A 7,875-nucleotide genomic window follows, 5' to 3' on the forward strand; every position below is an offset into this window, starting at 1 on the left:
ACCTCTAATGAGACAAACAACTGTTTTACTGTAGAAACATCCATAGAGGAGGGGGAGAAGGAAAAATGAGGCCACCGTGGTTTTCCTGCTGGGTGGCCCCTTCTAGCACGTTCCTCCCCACTCTGCCACCATCTGCTTCCACAGGAATAGGAAGCCCAGAGTCGCAATCCTGACTCCCTTGGTGCGTGTGTACCCCACGGGGTAGCCCTCTCAGGGGGTGGGGCTTCCTTGCCCTGTCTTATATTAGTCACTGAAAGTCCAGCCCTGTTTTGCACACAGTGAGGTGAGTCGGATTATTTACTTTGGGGATATACTAGAGCCTCCATTAGGATGAAAGTCTCATCCAAGGAAAGCAATATATTACCCTTTAAATGGGCTTGTAAACCTCATTTTAAGAGAGGCATTAGTCTAATTAGCTGCAGGGAGAGAGTAGTTCATGCTAGGACCAAAGTATTTGGGATTATGCTTCTTAACGCTAAAAGCCTAGTGAAATGGCTTCTCAGGATGCTAAGGTTGCCAGAGAGCTTTCTGTCTTTTTGAAATGAAAGGACAATATAACTCTAAAGACATTAATAATATTTTAAGATTATACACCACTTTCGTCATACAGTACTTTCTTCTTTTAATTTGTGTGTGGGGAGCCATTATTTTATCTTCTTCAAGCACTTGAAGCTTTGTAGTCTGTATCTCATGTTTGTTTGTTTGTTTTCCAGTACGCGGGCCTCTCACTGTTGTGGCCTCTCCCGTTGCGGAGCACAGGCTCCGGATGCGCAGGCTCAGCGGCCATGGCTCACGGGCCCAGCCACTTCGCGGCATGTGGGATCTTCCCGGACCGGGGCACAAACCCGTGTCCCCTGCATTGGCAGGCGGACTCTCAACCACTGCGCCACCAGGGAAGCCCTCATGTTTGTATTTTACTTCTTTTTCTTTTAATATTAGTTACATACTGCATCTAATCCCCAGGCATGATCAGCAAGAAAGCTAACCAGGAGGCCTGTGACTTTCACGTGAGAGCGTGTTTTAGCGGGAAGCCCCCTGCAAGAGGCCCTGTCCCCTGTTTTGAAAGATGTCTCTGGGCTTCCAGTGCCTGCCTGGGCTTACCAGCTTCCTTTGTCTGTTTTTAAGAAGTAGCATGGCTTCCTCTCCCCTCTCTCCCCCAAACACTGGGCTTTTCCTCTCCTCCAGGCACATTTTTAATTCCTGGTATTCTTTAGCGTTAAACTTGCTCTGTTTTCTCTCTCTACTTGTCAGACCCGAAACAAAGAATCCATGAATAATTGAGATGTATGTAGGGATCTTTCTTCTGAATTGTCACACGGACACACACCTTTGCAGATGGGGGATTTCCCCAGCAACAAAACAAGTCTTGGCTCTGTGTACAGGATGGCATAGAGGCATAGATCTGGAGTGAGTCGACCTTGATAATGACGTAAACAGTGAAGAGTATACTTCCTCTTGCCTTGGGCCTTGAAGTTTTAGTGGTAGGTGTTAGAGCAAAGAGGCAGATAGTCTTCATAAGAAGACAATAATAGTGACTTGTTTATAGAAGCACACTTGAGTAGATAAGTGAAAACACCTCTTTCTGCAACCCCCAAACTTCCCCAACTCCAAAAAGGTAAAAATGTAGTTAGCCCATTTTATAGGTGGGAAAAGGCCATGAAAAGAGATAAGAGGGGCAAATTAGTTGTTAAATATTACTAAATGGCAGAGAAATGATTGGAAGCTTCTACTGATCCACTGTTGGCCTAATCTTTATTATTGTTCAGGTGCTTGACATGACCATCAAGCATGTGAAAAGTCCTACTGGGAATCTGTATCACACACTGGGGTAAGCAAACAGCCCCAGAGCAGCATTACTCTCTGAGCAGCAGATGCTAGTAATAGGTTATACATCACAGGGATGAGTGGTCCTTCCATGTGTTAGAAAGTTCCAGGTACCAAAGATTCTGAAAGAAGTTCTAACTGTGGCCAGACTGGCCACGGGAAAGAGATGTCTTGTGGGGTTGCCAGCCACCAGGCTTCTGTGGGCCAGTGTTTGACTGTATCTGCTCTGCTGATGGCATCCCTCCCCTCCTGCCCAAGGCCCTCCCTGCCTTTCCTGTTACAGGGAAAACTAGAGCTGGAAATTCATAGACATTGCTGTAATTTTTTTCTTTAGTCTGGATTAGTTTTAGTGCTTTGTTTTCTCTTTTGATTTCATTTAGTATTTTCCTGCTGTTTCCCCATTAAATGTGCTCTAGGTGGGAAGTGGGGAATGGGGGTGACTTTATGGAGAAAATGTTCACTTGGTCCTTTGGCTTAAAGGGCTGAGACATACTTGCCTACGGGGGCCTTCTCTTCGTGCCACACAGGGTAAGGAGTGGATTTCTGAGCCTGGGAATCCCTTCACATGAATTCTGAGACCCTTCAGTCATGCGATGGGCCCCTCTGCTCTGTAAGTCCCATCCTACTGTTCAGAAAAAAACCACCACTCAAGTAAATATTTATTGTGTGTCTCTTTATTGACAAAGTCCTGTCTTAGGTCTCCTACAAATTAGTCATCTAACTTAACACCTCCAAAGACTTTTACACTTTTACTTATTGAACAAGTAACACATCCCTGTAATTCAAAACTCAAAAGATACAAAAGGGTATATAGTGAATCTATATGCCTTTCGTCCCCTATCCCTGCCCACCCCCACCCCCCGGTCTCTGAGAGCAACCAAGGTTATCAGTTTTCCTAAGGCATTTTATACATTTAGAAAAAATTATATATATATATATATATATATATATACACACACACATATATATTTCTTTCTATAACACATATGGCAATAGGTACATATACCGTGTACCTAACATTTTTCACTTGCAGTGTATCTTGAAGATAGTTCCCTAATTAGACATAAAATCTCTGCTATTATTTAGTGATTTTTATAGCCTTCCACTTTTTGGATGAATCAGAATTTATTTAACTGGTACCTTTCTGATGAAGATTTAAGTTGCTTCTAACCATTATTATTCCAAATAATGTTACAGTGAATAATCTTGTACAAATGCAACTTTGCCTGTGTATGCCAGTTTATCTGTAAGATAAATTCCTGCAAGTAGCTTCTGTATCAAAAGGTACATGCATTTGTAATACTGATATTGTCAAATTGCCTTCCATAAAAGTTGGAGGGCAATTCCCACCAGAAATATATGAGTGCCTTTTCTCCCACGGTCTTGCCAATAGGCCCACTTTTGATCTCTGTCAGGTTGAGAGGTGAAATATAGTATTTGATTTTTTTTTAATCTGCATTTCTCTTAGTATGAGTGAGATCAAACATCTGTTAATGTTTAAGACTGACTGGTATTTTCTATGTTGTGACTTGTTTGTTCATAAATTATGTTGATTCTTCTGTTGGTTTGTTGATATTTTGGTCATTTTTCTTATTGCTTTTTAGAAGGTTTTACATGTTGTTATGAGTATAGCAAGCAACACTTTGATAATTTTCTTGTATAAATTAGAAAATACATAGATATTATTGATGTATATGTCAAAATTCTCCTCTAGAGAAAATTATTTTTAGTCATTAAATAAAACATTTTTATTACTGATATTTTCAAACATAGATAGAAAAAGAGAATGGCACAACAAATGACCATGCACCCATTACCCAGCTTCAGCAATCATCAACATACGGCCAATCTTATTTCAACTGTAACCTCCTCCCATGCCCACCCTCCCACACACACATACACATTCCCCTGCCCCTTGGACTATTTAGATGGAAAAATCCCTGGTGTTATATAATTTCAACATAATGATTTCTATTATTTTAAAATATTACTATTAGGTCTCCTAAACAAAATCAATAGTCATTCTTTAATTTCATCAGATATTTAGTCAGTGTTCAAATCTGCCTGATTCTCTTGTAAATTTTTTCCTATAGATGGTTTGCTCAAACCACTACACACATTGCATTTGGTTGATGTATGTCTGTTAAGTCCTTTTTAAATCTATAGGTTCCCCTCCCTTGACTTTTTTCTTGCACTTATTTGTTGAAGAAGCCGGGTCTGTAGTCCTGCAGAACGTGCCACATTCTGGATTTTGTTGGATTTGCATTTGGCTGTTTACCATGTTTTCCTGTAAACTGGTGTTTAGATCTAGAGGCTTGATCTGATACAGGTTTATTATTATTATTTTGGCAAGAATACTTCACGAGGGTTATCATGCACCTCCTCCTGAATCATGTCAAGAGGCACGTGAAGTCTGGTTGTCTCTCTTTGTGCAATGTTGAGGTTGGTGTCACTTTCGCTGACATTCTGCTTTTAAAGAACTGTATTAGATCCTGAAAACAAAACTTGTGTCTCTATAGAAAATGAAGTGCCAAAGGAGAAACCCACACTTTCATTTTGGGAGGAGAGAATACGAGACGTGGGGAGCTTTCATGTTTAACATGGTGAAAGGCTCAGAATGAAACTGTGTTCTTTTGGTCCAAGTTCCATTTAGTTTTACATTCAGGTATTTGTGGGACCTATAGGCTGGCTCACTGTGTTGAACGAAATGTATTTGGGTTTCAGGCATTTTTATACCTTCTTTTCCTTTTCATCTGACTTGGAATAAAAATGTCTTCATCTCGCTTATTACCTCTCACTTCTAAAACTGTTTCTGCCAGCTACCTCTAAAATGTTAATAAAAGGTTAGGGGGCTTGGAAGATGTCTTCCCAGGAGGACTTGATGTCCGAGGTCTCAGCTGCGAGCACAGTGGCTTTCAGTTTCTAAGTGCCTATTGCTTACCCTGTCTTCCTTGCCTCTGAGCTTTCACTTTCCTTTCTCTCTACAGCCCCCTGCTTTGGTTGACCCCCAGCCTTCCATGATCCCATCAGTCCATGAGATGTTCCTGCAATCATCCCACTCTCCCCATTCATAATGTTCTGTGGGTTGATGAATGAAATTTCATTGTATCCTAGATTTGAACCAACCTGTAGGTCCTCAAGAAGTACTTGTTTAAAGGCAATCAAATTTCTCTGTTTTATGCTACTTTTAAAATTGCGTTTCTTCAAAGACAATTAACCCATATGGTTTCTCAATGGAAAATTACTTTTCTCAAAGCCATTCTATAATATCTGTTTCTAAGTACTTACATGTTTAGATTAAGTGAATATCAACTTTGTGGTCATCTTGGGTAAGAGATAATTCTTTATTATTCAAATAAAGTAATAGAGTATGGAGACACAAAAGGCCCCGAATAGTCAAAGCAACCTTGAGAAAGAAAAATGGAACTGGAGGAATCAGGCTCCCTGACTTCAGACTATACTACAAAGCTACAGTCATCAAAATAGTATGGTACTGGCACAAAAATTGAAATATAGATCAATGGAACAGGATAGAAAGCCCAGAAATAAGCCCACACACCTATGGTCAATTAATCTATGACAGAGGAAGCAAGAATATACAATGGAGGAAAGAGTCTCTTCAATAAATGGTGCTGGGAAAACTGAAAAGCTACATGTAAAAAAATGAAATTAGAACATTCTTTAACACCATACATAAAAATAAACTCAAAATGGATTAAAGAGCTAAATGTAAGACTGGGTACTATAAAACTTTTAGAGGAAAACATAGGCGGAACATTCTTTGACATAAATAGCAGCAAAATCTTTTCCAAGCCATCTCCTAGAGTAATGGAAATAAAAACAAAAATAAACTAATGGGACCTAATTAAACTCAAAAGCTTTTGTACAGCAAAGGAAACCATAAACAAAATGAAAAGACAACCACAATATGGGAGAAAATATTTGCAAATGATGAGATGCACAAGGGATTAATCTCAAAAATTTACAAACAGCTCAGGCAGCTCAATATCCAAAAAACAACTCAATCAAACAATTGGCAGAAGGGATGGCAGCCATCTTGCCTTCCATCAAAGGAGCCCTGTCGTGCCTGGGAAGGAAGACAGAAGATGAAAGAGGCATGTGAAACAGTGGCAGGGACCCAGAAACCCTCATACCCTGTTCCTGTATTGTGCTTTCCCTAGAGCGCCGGGAATGTTATTCCATCTGTCTTGCCTCGTTATGTGATATGAACCTAAAGAGGAGTCGGGTAGTTGTTTGCCTTGTTGTTGTACTGAGCAGACATGTTATTAAGATCTTTGGGACTTTTAAGAGACTAATATTAGATGATGCTAAGTGTGGGTCAGTATCTCTGGAGCGGTATTCAGAGGCATTTGTACCACTTTTATAAACGTAAAAAGTAACCTGATTAAAATAGCTTGATGCTTGTCAATATTAGATGTTCAGAATGAAATTCAACTTAAAAAGGGAGGAAAAAGCCCTACATGTTGAACAGTATTCATATTATTGCAAGAATAAAATTACATCTTTGTACTTAAGGAAAAAAAAAAAAGGGCAGAAGACCTAAATAGACGTTTCTCCAAAGAAGACATACAGATGGCTAGGAGGCACCTGAAAAGATGCTCAACATCCCTAATAATTAGAGAAATGCAAATCAAAACTACAATGAGGTACCACCTCACACCAGTCAGAATCTCCATCATCAAAAAACCTACAAATAGTAAATGCTGGAGAGGGTGTGCAGAAAAGGGAACCCTCCTACCTTGTTGGTGGAATGTAATCTGTACAGCCACTATGGAGAACAGTATGGAGGTTCCTTAAAAAACTAAAAATAGAGCTACCATATAATCCAGCAATCCCACTCCTGGGCATATATTTGGAGAAAACATGGTTTGAAGGGATACATGCACCCCAGTGTTCATGGCAGCGCTGTTTACAATAGCCAAGACATGGAAGCAACCTAAATATCTATCGACAGATGAATGGATAAAGAAGATGTGGTATTATACATATATACAATGGAATATTACTCAGCCATTAAAAAGAATGAAATAATGTCATTTGCAGCAACATGGATGGACCTAGAGATTATCATACTAAGTGAAGTAAGGCAGACAGAGAAAGACAAATATCATATGATATTGCTTATAGGTGGAATCTAAAAAAATGATACAAATGAACTTATTTACAAAACAGAAGCAGAGGGCTTCCCTGGTGGCGCAGTGGTTGAGCGTCTGCCTGCAGATGCAGGGGACACGGGTTCGTGCCCCGGTTCGGGAAGATCTCACATGTCACGGAGTGGCTGGGCCCGTGAGCCATGGCCGCTGAGCCTGCGGGTCCAGAGCCTGTGCTCCGCAACGGGAGAGGCCACAACAGTGAGAGGCCCACATACCGCAAAAAAAAAAAAAAAAAAAAAAAAAAAAAAAAAAAAAAAAAAAAAAACAGAAGCAGACTCACAGACATAGAAAACAAACTTACAGTTCCCAAGGGGGAAAGTTAGGGGAAGGGATAAATTGGAAATTTTGGATTAACAGATACACACTACTATGTTTAAAATAGATAACTAACAAGGACCTTCTGTAAACCACAGGGAACGCTGCTCAATATTCTGTAATAAACTATATGGGAAAAGAATTTGAAAAAAGAATAGATACACGTATATGTATAACTGAATCACTTTCAATACACCTGAAACTATCACAACACTGTTAATCAACTATGCCACAATACAAAATAAAAATTTAAAAAATAAAGTAATAGGAACACAACTGTGAATAATCTTATTTTATGAATGTTTTTTTACAATGCTCTTAATCCTATTAGTTAATTCCTTTTTAACCATAAAAAATGACTTTTCTAAACATATCTTATGGTAATCCTTTTATGAAACATGACAAACTGATGAAACTATAAGCAAAGTGTCTTCTTTGAAAGGTTTCCACAGATGCCCCTGCTTTGGGCTGTCCCTTCCTTGTGGGTATGAAAGAAACTACAGTAATCTGCCTTCAGTAAAAGATGTGTGCTTGTGTGGGTTGGGGTGTGGGCAGGCTTAGA

Source organism: Aethalodelphis obliquidens, unplaced genomic scaffold, assembly GCF_003676395.1.
Source record: "Aethalodelphis obliquidens isolate GAN/ISIS:26980383/991018 unplaced genomic scaffold, ASM367639v1 scaffold2, whole genome shotgun sequence".
Lineage (NCBI taxonomy): Eukaryota > Metazoa > Chordata > Mammalia > Artiodactyla > Delphinidae > Aethalodelphis > Aethalodelphis obliquidens.